Below are 17,295 nucleotides of genomic sequence, written 5' to 3' on the forward strand. Positions count from 1 at the left end.
TTCCCAAACGCTGTGTGATCATCAGCAGAACTCACTGCCATTTCCATCAGACATGTCTTGTTAAACATTGGGATTTCTAAAGTATTGTACTTAGGAATACAGATGCCTTATCCTACTGCTATGAAAGTCAGAGAACGCAGCAATGTAAAAGTGAGTGAGTGAGTGAGTATGGTTTTACGCCGCTTTTAGCAATATTCCAGCAATATCACGGCGGGGGGACACCACAAATGGGCTCCACACATTGTACCCATGTCGGGAATCGAACCCGGGCATTCGGCGTGACGAGCGAAACCTTTAACCACTAGGCTACCCGACCCACTAACTCCCATCCACCCAAATCCACGGCAGCCACCCACCCACTCACTCACTCACTAACTCACTAACTCTCCCAAAGCGCACCCACCCAAATCCAAGGCACTCACTCACTCACTCACTCACTCACTCACTCACTCACTCACTCACTCACTCACTCACTCACTCACTCACTCACTCACATTACAACAAACATCAAGTTCATCTTCCGCACCTGTGCTACCACAGTTTAGGTCATCAGTCGATCTTCCCCCTTACCAACTTTCCCCAGTCTTTTTTATGATTCTGACCTTGATAAGGGGAGCATCAGATTTAGGGATAAAGTTGTGATTTTATAAACATCAGATGCCAATCTATGTATGGAAAAGATGACAAAAGTGCTGAAAGGCTGACTATGTTATCGCTCAAGAGAACTAAAAACATAAAAAACAAATTGTTACAAATATTCCCTGTTGTGCTTGATGGCGTCGGATATGATCCAGCATTGATAAGCCAGCAGGATGGTGTATTCAGTACCTAGCTTTGCGTGGTGGCCTGGAGACGTTATATCACAGTGTTTACGATCAAAGCATGGATTGCTAATCTTTACCACTCCATATAGCTCAAATTTGCCCACAAAAGCCATCACCCTTGAAGCTAGCGTCTAGTGGGGAATATAGAAGTTTCGTAATAAAAGGAGGGCTGGAATCGTTCCCCAACCACTTGACACCCTCATTTTATAGCTATCGCAAATGGAAGATGCTTTTCTGAAGAATATTTTACTTTTATTATCACTCATCAATGTTATTTTCTGTGGAGAACTATACACTTGTGAAAAAATGTGAGAAATTGTCAATATGTTTAGAGAAGCAGAAATGAACATATGTGCAAAATGAATTTTATATTTTGCAGTAATGATATGATTTATGGTGTGTTCCTGGATAAATGATGTCTTGAAGGAACGTGATAGGTAGAGCAGGGGTTTTGCCTGCTTTTAGAAACATTCCAGCAATATAACATGGCACATTACTACATGGGTATTAGGTGAGTTCAATGGCCACTGAGTGTGGATGGGCGACCATCTTGGACTACTACCTGCTGTTGGCTTCACAGTGTGGATAGTGCTTGGATGGGCAACCATCTTGGATTGCTACCTGCTGTTGGCTTCAGAGTGTGGATAGTGCTTGGATGGGCAACCATCTTGGATTACTACCAGCTGTTGGCTTCAGAGTGTGGATAGTGCTTGGATGGGCAACCATCTTGGAGTACTACCTGCTGTTGGCTTCAGAGTGTGGATAGTGCTTGGATGGGCGACCATCTTGGAGTACTACCAGCTGTTGGCTTCACAGTGTGGATAGTGTTTGGATGGGCGACCATCTTGGAGTACTACCAGCTGTTGGCTTCACAGTGTGGATAGTGCTTGGATGGATGACCATCTTGGAGTACTACCTGCTGTTGGCTGCACAGTGTGGATAGTGCTTGGATGGGCGACCATCTTGGATTACTACCTGCTGTTGGCTGCACAGTGTGGATAGTGCTTGGATGGGCGGCCATCTTGGAGTACTACCAGCTGTTGGCTTCACAGTGTGGATAGTGTTTGGATGGGCGACCATCTTGGATTACTACCAGCTGTTGGCTTCACAGTGTGGATAGTGCTTGGATGGGCGACCATCTTGGAGTACTACCTGCTGTTGGCTTCAGAGTGTGGATAGTGCTTGGATGGGCAAACCATCTTGGAGTACTACCTGCTGTTGGCTTCAGAGTGTGGATAGTGCTTGGATGGGCAAACCATCTTGGAGTACTACCTGCTGTTGGCTTCAGAGTGTGGATAGTGCTTGGATGGGCGACCATCTTGGAGTACTACCAGCTGTTGGCTTCACAGTGTGGATAGTGCTTGGATGGACGACCATCTTGGAGTACTACCTGCTGTTGGCTGCACAGTGTGGATAGTGCTTGGATGGGCAACCATCTTGGATTACTACCTGCTGTTGGCTGCACAGTGTGGATAGTGCTTGGATGGGCGGCCATCTTGGAGTACTACCTGTTTTTGGCTGCAGAATGTGGACAGTACTTGCATGGGCCACCAGTAGACTTGGAGTACTACCTGTTTTTGGCTGCAGAATGTGGACAGTACTTGCATGGGCCACCAGTAGACTTGGAGTACTACCTGTTTTTGGCTGCAGAATGTGGACAGTACTTGGATGTGTATATTTCACAGTGTGGATAGTGCTTGGATGGACGACCATCTTGGAGTACTACCTGCTGTTGGCTTCACAGTGTGGATAGTGCTTGGATGGGCGACCATCTTGGATTACTACCTGCTGTTGGCTGCACAGTGTGGATAGTGCTTGGATGGGTGGCCATCTTGGAGTACTACCTGTTTTTGGCTGCAGAATGTGGACAGTACTTGCATGGGCCACCAGTAGACTTGGAGTACTACCTGTTTTTGGCTGCAGAATGTGGACAGTACTTGCATGGGCCACCAGTAGACTTGGAGTACTACCTGTTTTTGGCTGCAGAATGTGGACAGTACTTGCATGGGCCACCAGTAGACTTGGAGTACTACCTGTTTTTGGCTGCAGAATGTGGACAGTACTTGGATGTGTATATTTCACAGTGTGGATAGTGCTTGGATGGACGACCATCTTGGAGTACTACCTGCTGTTGGCTTCACAGTGTGGATAGTGCTTGGATGGGCGACCATCTTGGATTACTACCTGCTGTTGGCTGCACAGTGTGGATAGTGCTTGGATGGGTGGCCATCTTGGAGTACTACCTGTTTTTGGCTGCAGAATGTGGACAGTACTTGCATGGGCCACCAGTAGACTTGGAGTACTACCTGTTTTTGGCTGCAGAATGTGGACAGTACTTGCATGGGCCACCAGTAGACTTGGAGTACTACCTGTTTTTGGCTGCAGAATGTGGACAGTACTTGGATGTGTATATATCACAGTGTAGGACCTGGGGGCGGTCTGGTAGCCTAGTGGTTAAAGCGTTCGCTCGTCACGCTGAAGACCCGGGTTTGATTCCTGAAATGGGTACAATGTGTGAAGCCCATTTCTAATGTCCCCCGGCGTGATATTGCTGGAATATTGCTAAAAGCGGCGTAAAACAATACTCACTCACTCAGTGTAGGACCCTCAGACATTTTAGATGACTAGGCTCCCTTATAATGTGTGTAAGTATAAAACATCAGCACCCCAGAATACCAAATCTCTGTTATCAGTTTAAACAGTTTTCATCTGAGTCAAAGACAAAACAGCAGTCAAAAGACATTTGAGTTGCAATGTCATTTCATATTTTATCATTTGAATCTTGCTAGTCCGTTGGATATGCACATATGAGAAAGATATACACTTCATGGTATTCGAAGATCATAAGATACTCAAGGCTGTTGATCTGATATGAGTACAAGAAGTCATGTTTGCAATGTGACATGGTATTTCAACTATGAAGGGGTTTGTCAGCTTATCACTAACACCTGGTATTATCCCTATATGATAGTGATTCACATGCTCATGATGTAGTCAGAATCGTAAAATCTAATCAAGATTTTTTTATGAATGTGGAAATGGTTTGGTCGCTTTTACTATTATTATTATTTAAGGAAATAAATTTTAAAAAATATTATCATTATTATTATTATTATTATTATTATTATTATTATTATTATTATTATTATTATCATCATCATCATCATTATCATAGATGAGATATACTTGATAAGAAAATGAATCGGGGCCTCAAATTTGAGATGTTTATTAATCTTTTTGTGAGCAGCACAGTTGCATGTGTCAACTGATTGAGTTATCTGATTAAGCAACGCTATGTCTACTCCTGAACAACTGTACAGAACTGTAATAAGGCCTGAAAAACAACGACTGTGTTTGTCAGTCACCCGTGTGACTGGTTTTGAAGCCCAAACGTTTTCATCATATCTGTAAGTAGTTGTGTGGAATATGAATTGTAAGTCATGTGCCATGATTCTAAAGCAGTAGATGCTAGTGATCTGATGTGGTTCATTGAACAAACTGGTTTTCTCTTGTAATTCGAATGATTTTTATCATGTCTGTAAGCAGTTGTGTGGAATATGTAATTCAAAACTGAATTTGGAAATGTAAGCTAATTTTGTGACATGATTCTAAAGCAATAGGTGCCAGTAATCTGATGTGGGTTCATTCAACAAATTGTCTTTTCATTTGCAATCCAAATGTTTTTATCATGTCTGTAAGTAGTTGTGTGGAAAATGTATTTCAACACTTGGAATCAATTGGGAATTGCAGTACGTTTTGTGACATGATTCTAAAGCAGTTGATGCCAGGGATCTGTTGAGTTCATTTATAAAATGGCTAGAAGATAACCCAGAAAGATGAATCAGTTTTTGCAGTCAAGGACATGTTTAGCTGAAACATGTTTTTTCTTCTGTGGCCTCAAGAGTGTATGAATGGTGTTTTGCTGAGTAAAGATGACAGATTGCTGATTGATGGTACTGAATGCCAGTATTGCATATTTAAGCTGTGTTAAAAAAGGTTTAAATGATTAATCTGTAATAGAAAAACATGTAGTTATGACTTGAAGGCAAGCGTATACGTTTTCAGAAAAGCAGATTGAATAGAGCATAAAACATGGATGTAAAAGTAATTCTTGCTTCGGTATTTAGTGACAGTTAACAACTGTTTAAGTAAGTGAGTTGGGTTTTATGTTCCTTTTAGCTTGTTGCTTTGCTTGTTTGTTGTTTAATGCCGCACTCAGCAATTTTCCAGCTATATGACGGCGGTCTGTAAATAATCGAGTCTCGACCAGGAAATCCAGTGATTGACATCATGAGCATCGATCCTCGAAATTGGGATGCGATGACATGCATCAACCAAGTCAGTGAGCCTGACCACCCTCTTACGACAAGCCTTATTGAGTCATGGGACCAGTTATATCATGGCAGCCCTGTTGGCGAACCAGCAACTTTTGTATGTAATAAGAACGCAATTTTTGAATTATCTTACATGATTTATGGAGTTTTTATCTGTGTTACCATGTCTTTTAAGAAATGATGTGATCATTCCTGTGTCCGCTCATTGTATTGGCTGATGCGCCACCACTTTCGTATGGCTACCACCTTGGAAGTCCCACAATGCAACTGCAGGTGTATCGGACAAACCACCTGCAGAGTTAAGAGTATATCCCACATGTTCTCCAAGTTCTCGTGTCTTGTCATCATACAGACATGGGTGTAGAATCAGCTATTCAGCCCAAATAGATGTACATAGCATTACTCTTTTGTGAGTGAATGAGTGAGTTGGGTTTAACGTCGCTTTAAACAGTATTCCAGTTATATCACAGCGTGTCAGCTTTGTGTGGGAGAAAAACCACGTGCAGCATGGACTACCAGGAGTCAGGACATGATAAATTGAACAGCTTCTCATCTCCTGCCTTGGTAGCTCAGTGGGACAACAGTGTGTTAAAAAACAACACGATATTAGAGGTTGCAGGTTCGATTCACATAATTGAATTGGCATGTAAACAAATTGGATCTTTTAACGAATAATCAAACACAATTGTATTCACATCAAGAGGTAAGCTTATAAAACGTAAATTGTAAAACCTAGGTATTACAATTAAATTGTGAAACCTCAAAGCAGGTTTAGAAGTGACCCATTTCAAAACCTAGGTTTTCAAGAGAAACTAGGTTTACCCAAGGTTGTCAGGAACCAAATGCAATATAGGGTATTACGGTGATAGTTTTATAAGTGCTTCTTTCATAGAAAATGTGGAAACATAGTGACAATCATGTAAAGACATCAACTTCATTGATCAGTTCTTGGCATGAAGACAAATAAAAATCTTCCGTGACGTGAAGAAAGTCAGTGACTTCTTTATTCACGTGTTGGGAGTCAATACACAGATATGATGCCACGTTGCTTACTTAGCGCCCATTTTTTTAAGCAACAAAAGAAATTGTCATGATGCAACCAATAATGTTGAGTGAATATTTTGTTTCTCAGAGAACAGTTTCCATCGGTTCAGCAGGTGGATATTACAATTCTTGATATGCCTCAAACATTCTCCGAGTTTTAAAGGTCAAAGAGATGCTGTGCTGTTTAAAAGAGCTCACGAAGCATTTCATCGCCAATAGTCATTGATAATTCATACTTTTCTGGTAACTTCAGCTCAGTTTACAATGCTACTGGGTAGATGTGATGTTGCATGGTGTTTCTATTGAATATGGGACACTGGTTTAGGTGGAGCTGCATGAGTGGGCGATGCATCTGCCAGATTGTCATTAATGAAAGCTGATGGAGATAACCAACTACCATATTCGACATAATAAGCGCCCGCTCTAATAAGCGCCCAGAGCGATATTTGGTAATTAATTTATTTGCTAGTGAACAATCCCAATAAGCGTCCCTTCCGATTGATAAATGTACACAAGACTATTTATTCGTGCATAATATGTTTGTTATATGCACCCTTAACTATGAGCAATTAAATTCTGGAAAATTATATCTGTCGTATATAAACATTTCAGGCGGTCAGCATAAACCACAAAATTTACGATCTTTCATCTCTGCTGTTTTTCACCAAAACAATATTCTAATAAGAGCCCCTATTTCTAATTTTGAGAGCACCCTGGGTGCTAATTATGACGAATACGGTAACTCTGAAGGGATCCTTGTCATATATAGGCTACTTAACATGTATCCCAGGCACCGCTAGGAGAATTGTCAACTCGTGGAATTTTATGTATTGCAGATGCTATTTAAAGACATAAGACAAGTTATTTGACAATATGGTTGAGCTCATTTAACCTAATTGGTATATTTTTAGATACAACACTCTTTATAAAGAGGGGGCATTTTTTAACTGATCACCGTTTTTTAGCGGCGATTGCTCCTCCCAAGTTACGGTCCATTGTTTTTGTTGGAGAGGGGTAAGCATAAGGTAAACAATGTCAAAGTTCATGGTGTCAATTCGGATGTAAGTTACATCTGACCGTATTATATTTATTCAACGGGCAGTTGCCTTTATTCATACAGTGGCGCAATGTACACATGACAACGATGTTTTGTCCAAGTTCTCAGCTCACAAGTTCTCAGCTGACTGTATCTGAAACGTGTCGAAAAAATATTTGACTGCTCATAATACTCGAAAAAAATTTTTTTCCAAAATACTGCATCCTCCAGAGGGGGGTGCGCATTATACACGGGTGCGCACTATACTCAAGAAAATACGGTATGTAAAATCAAAACTTTTTCCTGAAGGATTGTTGGCAGATTCTGATTGGATTGTTTTAAACATAACTTTCATCGATAGAGGAACGTGTCTTCTTGCAGGTTACTGAAAGGGTGTGTGGTTACAAATGGCTTAGGTGCATTGGGGTGTTCACATTCTGGTTGCTCTAAATTTCTGTAGTGCCTTGACTATGGCTTCGTCTCTGAAAATATATAAATTGAATGAAACAAGTAGCTACATTTAATTTGAAAATGAGCCCCAGTGAGATTGGAGATTCTGAACCTGTGAAAATCCTGAATAACTTCATTTAGTGCTATAGCATTACAGTAAGGGCTGGGCGGAAGGGAAAATAATATGGTTCATGGACTGAGAGACTGCAGCTGCCCCTATAGTACCAGTAATAGTCATAGATTTGGATCCTCGAGCCTTCTTTATAAGTCAAGCTCCTTGATTCCAATGCAAGATTTGTTCTGATTCACCCACTGATAAACTCCCTCTCTCTTCATGGGCTGACTAAAAGGCCGCTGAGTATGAATGATACTTAGTTTATTGTATATCCTTGTATTCTGATGACAACATGCTGCTCACGCCATTGATGACTGGTTCATTGTGTCGAAGTCAGATTACTTTCTGAGGTGAAGTGACACATCATCTTGCTGTACTATGTTAAGCACCAACGGAAGTTTTGGGTGCATGCCACAGCGTCCGTGGTCCAGTGGTAGAGCATCTGCACGGAGAGAGCGGAAGGTCCGGGATCGATCCCAAAGGATGTTAAAACATGGTACTTGTTGTTACCCTGCCTGGTGCTCGGCATAAAGGGGATAAAACAAGGACTGGTCAGCTCAGAGTATACTGTGTCTGAGTGGGGTATTGATGTATTGCAGCATGATATCTCAGTGGGCTAGCACTATAAATTCGGCATTAGTCAGGATTAGTACAAACAGACACGCATGCGCGCACGCACACACACACACACACACACACCACACCACACCACACCACACACATGTGCATTCACGTCGCTATATAAGTGCAATAATCTAGAACCCCATGGTAAACTCCATTTCACGTCACATCAGTGGGTATGCAATGTTGACATGGCTAAGTATCTCCGCCCATGCACAAGCCATCCACCCCTTATGAATGGAACCGTAAACCTTCGACATCCTGCTCAGCTAACACACATACACAATATTGATTAAAGGTATCGAGAGCGTATGTCCCTTAAACCCAATATAATGGCTTGTCGTGTGTGAAAATATTGCGTTAGTAGCCTTTGTACAGTTGGAGTTTAATTATTTATGTAAAAAGACCTTAGGAGAACTGAGCGGCAATGTCGACATGTTATTTTGCCAATCATGTCATACCTGCAAACGATGCATAGTTTTGGACCCGCTATTGTTATTGGGATAAATAGTATATTTTATCTGTTTTCCTTTCCTGCACGATGGGGTTTGGCAGTGGTTGGCTGCATGTGGTAATGGTAGCTCAGGGTGTGGAAGCAGTGGCTCAAACCTCTGCATCCCTGTACGTATTGATTCCAACAATGTTCTGGCTGTTGTGGGTTGGTGGCGACATGTTTCATTGATGTGGTCGCATCTTTTGTAAGGGGTAGTTGGGTAGGTTAGCCGTGAAAGCATTTACTCTTCATGCAGAATATCCAGTTTTCTCTTCCCACCGGGGGCATGGGTGGCCCAGTCGTCTGAGTCGCCATAATTCCCTGTACAGAGTTGGGGGCCAGTCGTCTAAGTCACCATAATTCCCTGTACAGAGTTGGGGGCCAGTCGTCTAAGTCGCCATAATTCCCTGTACAGAGTTGGGGGCCAGTTGTCTAAGTCGCCATAATTCCCTGTACAGAGTTGGGGGCCAGTCATCTAAGTCGCCATAATTCCCTGTACAGAGTTGGGGGCCAGTCATCTAAGTCGCCATAATTCCCTGTACAGAGTTGGGGGCCAGTCATCTAAGTCGCCATAATTCCCTGTACAGAGTTGGGGGCCAGTCGTCTAAGTCACCATAATTCCCTGTACAGAGTTGGGGGCCAGTCATCTAAGTCGCCATAATTCCCTGTACAGAGTTGGGGGCCAGTCATCTAAGTCGCCATAATTCCCTGTACAGAGTTGGGGGCCAGTCATCTAAGGCGTGACATTGTGACTGGTGACAATAACACCTCTGTTTTATTTAAAATTTGATTGCTTACAATTCCAATTCTGTAGCTGCTATCTATCTATTATTATCACATATTCATAGTCTTTATAATATCTTTAAAACTTTTAAGATTTTGTTTCAAAGATATCCTGTTACACTTTAGTTCAAGAAAAAACGTTAAATAGGTTTAGAAGTAGGGAAATAAAATAAGTTTAGAAAAAATTACTGAAATAAGTGTAAATGCAATGCAAACATTTGTATTTATGAATGCTTCTTGTTCTCGAATCGACATGGTAATATTGCTTTTATTTGCTCTAATTAAATATCAATATGATTTTATGCATATTTTCTCACGACTGAATTAATGTTAAAAATATATTAAATATCTTTTGACATTTCCTGCGATAAAATCTAATTAAAAATGTATTGCCGTGTACGTAGCGTCTTGCTTGATCAGTGCAGTACGTGGTGAAATGTACTTGAGGGGAGTGGCAAAGATCTGTCCTGAAGTATGCCCCAGAGGATTCCACTGGCTGGAGAAGTAGAAAAGTGTCTATGTGCTGTGGTTTGATAGCAGTAATCTTACAGATATGTTCATGAAACAGTCACCTGTTATGTAATTAAACCTGCCCGGAAACACCCTACTCCACCGTACTCGGGGAACGAGTGGAACGATGAATGAAGATTGAGCTCAATCAAGTCATGGGTTAAAAAAACAAAATAAACTTGACACACACATTTAGACAGATATCGCTGGAAAATGCATAAAAATATCTATACTGAACAAAAAAAGATAGAGATCCTGAACATAATATTTTTTATTGATTTTGAAATTCAAGATTTGTAAAATCTGCACGAAAATTTATGTAGAGATCATGTTCTGCAGTAAGAAATGGAGTTACCTGTGACCTACTTTGTTGTCATGTTGCAGTGTCTAAGCTAGGTACCTGTCATAGAGGTAGGTATCGGTGATTAAGACGTATCCACACCTATTATGTAGACTTAGGCTACTTATAGATCACTGTCGGATGAGGCAGTGTGAAAATCAATCATATGCTGCCCTTGACAGGGTATTGACCACTGGCGGAACGACAGTCGTAGCCATTGAGTACATACGTACCATGTAGCAGATTATGAATATATTCTAGTCAAAGAAGTTAAAGAACACCTGATTCTTTTATTTACGATAGTTAATCTGTTTTGGCACTCAAAAGAAGTTAAAGAACACTTGATTCTTTGATATTGCTATAGTTAATTTGTGATCAAGTTTCAGTATTTTCTTAAACATCAATCAATATAGGAAGGGAGGTAACTCTTTGACCTGTCATTCAAAGAAACATTCTTGTTTCATCTTTTCCTTTGGGGGTTTAACACCACTGATTCTAACTTGAAAAATATGCTTCGCCGTTTTATTCAATTTTCATTTAAACTACCTATAGGTTTGACAAGAAGAGGCCAAAAATCAAGTGAAAAGAATATCTCACGTATCTGTGACAACCAACAATTACTAAACCCCAAGATAGTCGTGATGTGAAATACCGTCATTCAAACCAACTAAAATAGTTTCATGTGAGTGTGAGTGAGTTAGGTTGAACAATGCTTTTGTCAATATTCCAGAAATATAAAGAGCGCTTTGTAATGAGCAGTGAATGGGTACCCGGTAGGATGAGATGGTAATGTGACTGTTAAACTTCTATTGCCTCACAGGCAGTTTGGGTTTGGGAGCTGAGAATGAAAATCAGGCACAGATCGATCCACTGACCGGGGTAATAAGAATGTGCCATGATTTAGGGTGTGAATTTGGCATTACATCATCATCATCATCATCATCATCATCATCATCATCATCAGTAGTAGTAGTAGTAGTAGTAGTAGTATTCATGAGGGGAATCAGGCTCAGAATAGGTTAATATAAAAAGTGCTTATTTTTGATATTATTACCCATGTGAGGAATCAAATCTGGGTGTTTAACATGACGAGCAAGCACTCTCCCCACAAGGCTACACTACCTGCCCCAGTTTACGATGAAGGTCAAGGTAGTCAGTGATGGAATCCCAGCACAGAACTGCTGCATCAGCACAATTTAATGGTACCTCTTTGCATGGAACCATGCAAGTACAACATGAAATATTGATGATGATCGGAATCTCCTGCCCATTGTCTGTCCAACTATGGTGTCATAGTTAGATTCAGGGAACTTCATGGTGTTGGATGTGTGGAGTTTTGTAGGATTTCACCCTCATGGTTGACGTACACTCATCGCGAGTATTGATAATTCATACGGCAGACATAATGGTTCTTTCTCTGCTTGTATCTCTACAAATCAATCTGGTCGCACAATGAATATTTCAGTATCATTGAAATGATTGGATTCTTACATGCTGCCTTCCAGTGGCTTGTTTTTGTCTGCAAGATCATGGAAAGATAATACACAGCAGCCTGATTATGGGACAATCAACAAACTAGACCTGAATTGTCTCCCTTTTCGCAGTCTGTGCGTGAGTTTGATGTTATGATTGTTTTCATTCGTGACCAACTTGTGTTATTCCAGGACAAGCTGAATAGCGAGTCGTGCCCATCTCATGGACATTTTTTACTGGGTTCCGTCTAAGCGCAAACGGGCATAGCTAAAAGAATTGTCAACTTGTTGTGTCATGGTTCACGTATATTACCCCGTATATCATTGGTACAATGAGTGAAACATGTTTCTGTTATTCCTTACCATATTGATGGAATATTGCTAAAAGCAGCATTAAACCATATTCACTCACCAAAACCCAAATCTTGGCCAGGCAAACCAGTGGTTGATAGCATGAACAGTGATCCATACTTTAGGGTTATGGTGGCACAATCAGCCAGGTAACACATTGTAGACATCCAATCCTCATTTTCGTCAACTGTTCCACTAGCGTGGAGAGAGAAAGAAACATAATAGGACTTTGAGTCCCCATGGACCAATCACAGCTGGAATGATTTTCTTCAGATATTGATGACGGTAATTTGTATTTTTTAATCTAATTTAACTTTCTTTGGGTGAATTTCACTCTGAAAGATTTAATTTTCAAAAACCTACAATGAACATTCGAAGGTTAATTGATAGAGTGAATCAGCCCTGCTTGATTACATATGTATTTGATGTCATTTTTTCCTGCCAGACAGATGCTGCATTAATGGATTTCCTTCACCAAGAACCGTTCCACTAGTTTATGTCCCCCCAGTTAGATTGAGTGTGGATTTATGATCACTGTAGCTGGTCCAGAATATTATCCAATCTGTGACGTTTCTGATTTCTTGAATTACATGGTTCCATAGATCAGGAGTGTTATGAAAGTCTTGACATGAGCACGCGTCAGTTCCACACATTCCTCAAGTGACAGTTGGTGATAAAATGTGCACCGATGAAGGGATTTATTCCCACATTTCAGTTTGAGTGCCAACACCAAATGTTCTGTAATTAGGGGTTTTAAATAAGATGTGTTTTTTGTATCGCTGTCACTCTATGCTGGTTTGATTGATAGGATTCAGAGCTCAGATAACGATAGGTGATTAACTTTGATTGTTCGGCATTAGTGACTTAATTCGTCAAACATGTTTTGGACAATTTTATTTTTGTCTTAAATTGGTTGCAAAGCTGAAGCGAACTTGCAAGTTCCGATCTGACCCTACCGATACATGAATACAATAGGTCAGCAGTTTGTTAGCAGGAAAACATAAACACAAAACCACATAATCACGTTTCATTTTCAGCTGAAATACAGAAATAAAATGAGTTGCATCAGGTGTCTTCCTAAGGATTCTGGTTAGAATTGGACCCAGCAACCTCTTATCGCAAGGGTTGGTGCTCATTATATCAATCCCTGGTTTATCCCTTCAAAGATTATCCACAGGCCACTATCATATAGCTTGAATATTCCCGTCAGTGTTCGACAACAAAGAAGAAAACATCATACGTAAATGTGCAGTCTTAAAATAACCTGGCTTGGGTCTCCATTGACAAGTCATTAAACCTTACCTGAAAGTTAAAACATTTAAGGAATTTATTTCACGTGATCTTTTAGTGAACATGACCTTGTTATTCAATCACACCCGAAATCCCCATGCGGTGTCTGTCAATGGTGGGTGTGTCCAATCCTCTTCTACGCCCACTCTGCACCGTTGTTATACTGGGAGGTCATGTGACTCATACCTGAATGATTTTATCAGTGACAGTCTCATTGAGAACTATGGCCATTCACTGTGTTAAATTGCTTGTGGCATTTACAATCTTCAAATACATGTCCTGATATTTCTGTATTATGCATACCTGTCAGATAATTCAGCATGGTTAGCATAGTAGGCGTAGGTGTTTTTAAGACCACAAGGACATAGACTCTATGGGTACTCGATAAGAAGAAAGGGGCGTCATTTGTAGGACTCAAGTGGTGTGACTGTGTGTACATGTTAAACATTTAAAGAATGTCTTACCTCAGTCTTATCTGTGAGTTTTGACACTTTATTTTGGGATTTGCTTCTTTATTTGTCACCATTAAAGAAAATACATTGAACGTGATCTGTAGTCAAACATTAGACATGTTTCAATTATTTCTGATAGTTTAGATAAAACAAAATTCAGAGTGTTAAAAAGCAGTAAAAAAATTATCAATATATATGACCATTGCATTAGGCGCATACTCAACATGCCAATAAACATAAAACATGCTTTAACAAGACTTATTTGATATGAGATTAAATTTAGGATGTTGACAATGTGACATGAAATTTAAGAATGAGAAAAAAAAACGCTGAAAACTTGTATTACTTTTAATGGCAATTGGCAACAAATATATCTTAGGTTTAACATTCTTCAAATTGTTCAAATTCTTTTTGATAAAGAGCCTTTGTTGTTGGCACAGGTATGAGTCCCGTCCTACCTCATTATAACACAGTGCTCACACTCATGGGGCCTTATGATAAGGATGCTGTAAATAGCAATAACCATTAGAAACTTAATATTCAAGATATTAGGCACATTTGGCATTTTAGAGTTTCTTTGTCATGAGTGACTGTACCAGTATATGTCATTAAATATTCACAATACGAATTGGTGGTAGTTTTGAGTATGAATTGGTCTTCTACCATTGGCAGTGATCAAGTGGTATTGACTCACTCACTCACTCTATCACTCACTCACTCGATCACTCTCTCGATCACTCACTCACTTGATCACTCACTCTCTCAATCACTCTCAATCACTCACTTGATCACTTACTCACTCTCGATCACTCACTCACTTACTCAGGCCCATGAAGATCCAGGATAGAATAGGTCGTCAGCAACCCATGCTTGCTGGCGACTATGCTTGTCGTAAGAGGCGACTAACGGGATCGAGTGGTCAGGCTCGCTGACTTGGCTGATGCATATCATCGATCCCAATTGCGTAGATCGATGCTCATGTTGTCAATCACTGGATTGTCTGGTCCAGACTCGATTATTTACAGACTGCATTCATAGAGCTGGAGTATGGCTGAGTGCGGCGTTAAACAACAAACAAACAAAAAAACTCACTTGATCACTCACTCACTTATTTTCTTCTTTTGAAAGGTTGGCATCATTGTCAATTTCTCTAAACTTGCTAATTACCAAGATACAATATCCTGAATGACATGGGTCTTTCCTACAGTGAAGCCTTGTGGCAAGGCTATCACAGCTACTGCAGCTTGCCTTGGTTTTATCCCACTGTTCCAGCTTCTCTCAGAAGTGATGTTGCAGTCCAATGTAGCCTCTGCCTTTCTCCCCAGACCAGGCGTACCTGCTGTTTCTCAGAAACCATATCAGCAAATCTTATCAAGGGTTAAGTGTTGGCTCAACTAGCTGGCGACCATCTTGATCGTGGAATTGATATACTTTGTGTGTACAATGCTAGCAACAGGCTGCAAAGTGTTTGTTGGTGTTTCTTTGTTGCTTTTCCTCAAACCAGAGGTGGGCAAATGGTTGAAAACATAGCTGCAACAGTTGATAGAATTTGATTTGTTGATATAAGATTCATGTTGATAGATGGGCATTTATTTCGCTTTGGGAGACATCTTTGTTGTTTGATGTGTTTTGACATAAACGTCAGTTACAAGTCAGTAAGTAGTCTCACAAGTATGATAAATGGTTTCTGTCTAAATGATTTTCGGATGTTTTCACATTTGAATTTTTTGGGACCATATTACAAGTTCTTTAAATTCTCGTAATTTCTTTAAGGAATTTATTCAGACCATCAATTCAAGAATATGGTTCAGTTTAATTGAGTTGATGTCTGTAATTTTTATGAGGTGTTCTGTGATTGTATTCTTTCAGAGAGTACAATATAGTTCATTGAAGCATTACACTCAGGGTAAATTGTATTCCTAGTGATCAATCATTAATAATTATAGTCGAGGTATGAATGTTCTTTGAAATTTGCAACAAGAAATGAGTTTCCATATAGGAAGAGAGTTGTATATCTAACAGAAAGTGTTTGACAATTGATGTGATGTCTCAAGAATTTGCTAGAAACAGATAGGGGTATACTTACAACTATCAAAGTGGTAAAAATATTTGATTGCCAGTGCAACATGAATTTTGGCTGAAAAAAATAAGTATCAGATTGACAATTATTTTTTCATGGATTTTTTTTTATGAGACTCTGTGGCTTTGTTTCCTGGGTCATTTATTGTAGTTTTGAAGCCTGAATTAGAGTTGCCATTACCTGTATCTTTTTGTTAGCTTTACCAACAGAAGGGGATAGAAGGAGATTACTGGTACAATCAATTGTCCAGCAGTTTTTGTGAGCATTTCCTGTTTAAAATGACATTTGATTTGTTGCTATTCTTTCTAAATCTTTGGAATCTTTTCATGTAGGTTTGTATTTGATAAATAAGGTCATTTAAGTACCCAACAAATCCAACCTTTTGGAGACATGTTACATGAACAAGTGGAGATTTGTACCTCCATTCTACTTAGCTTTTCATTTGTTTTTGTTATATTTTTGGGTTCTGTATGGTTCTGAAACAAATTAAATTCAGCCAGGTCTCTTTGAAGAATGATAACGATATCGTCTATGTATCAGAAATTTATTTTTTAAGAAGATACACTGTCACCTTTAGGGAAGAATTAAAAATATTTTAAAAAAACTGGATTGCGCACCTGAAGGGGATGTTTGTGTGCTGGCTCTGTGAAGGTCATTTGTAAATAGAAAGATGATATTAAACTCTGTTGTAGAGTCTAATTTTAACTCACTCACTCTTAAAGCCATTAAGCCAAGAAAAAATATAACTAGGCTTTCAAACTAAATGTTAACTATGCTCATATTTCAAACCAAACGATACAAAAATAACATTCTTGTAATCTTCATAAAAGAATACGAGAAAAGAATATAAGCCATACCTTTGCAAATACTGTTTGAAAATCATTTAAGAAAAGAAGGTTTGTTTACAGGCCATAATAGATGAAAAGATTCTCATGAAATCATTATATGTTATACAAACAGCAAAAATGTAATTATAGCGTTATTGTCAACCATATGAAAGTCAAATCAGCGTTGCAAGTAAGCTGCAGTACACAGGCAGAGTCTCCGGTGCTCAGGTGTTTACGAGTTATCACAGGTATGGGAGAAATGACAGGTAAATT

The 17,295-nt window shown here is 39.8% G+C and overlaps 1 protein-coding gene across 3 annotated transcripts in view; it reads left to right on the forward strand.

Annotated features, from left to right (window-relative positions):
* Positions 1-17,295, forward strand: part of LOC139469750 (pro-neuregulin-1, membrane-bound isoform-like) — a 152,057-nt gene that overhangs the window by 43,975 nt on the left and 90,787 nt on the right. The gene's annotated exons all lie outside the window — the stretch shown is intronic.

Source organism: Haliotis cracherodii, unplaced genomic scaffold, assembly GCF_022045235.1.
Source record: "Haliotis cracherodii isolate W230 unplaced genomic scaffold, xgHalCrac1.p SCAF_2, whole genome shotgun sequence".
Lineage (NCBI taxonomy): Eukaryota > Metazoa > Mollusca > Gastropoda > Lepetellida > Haliotidae > Haliotis > Haliotis cracherodii.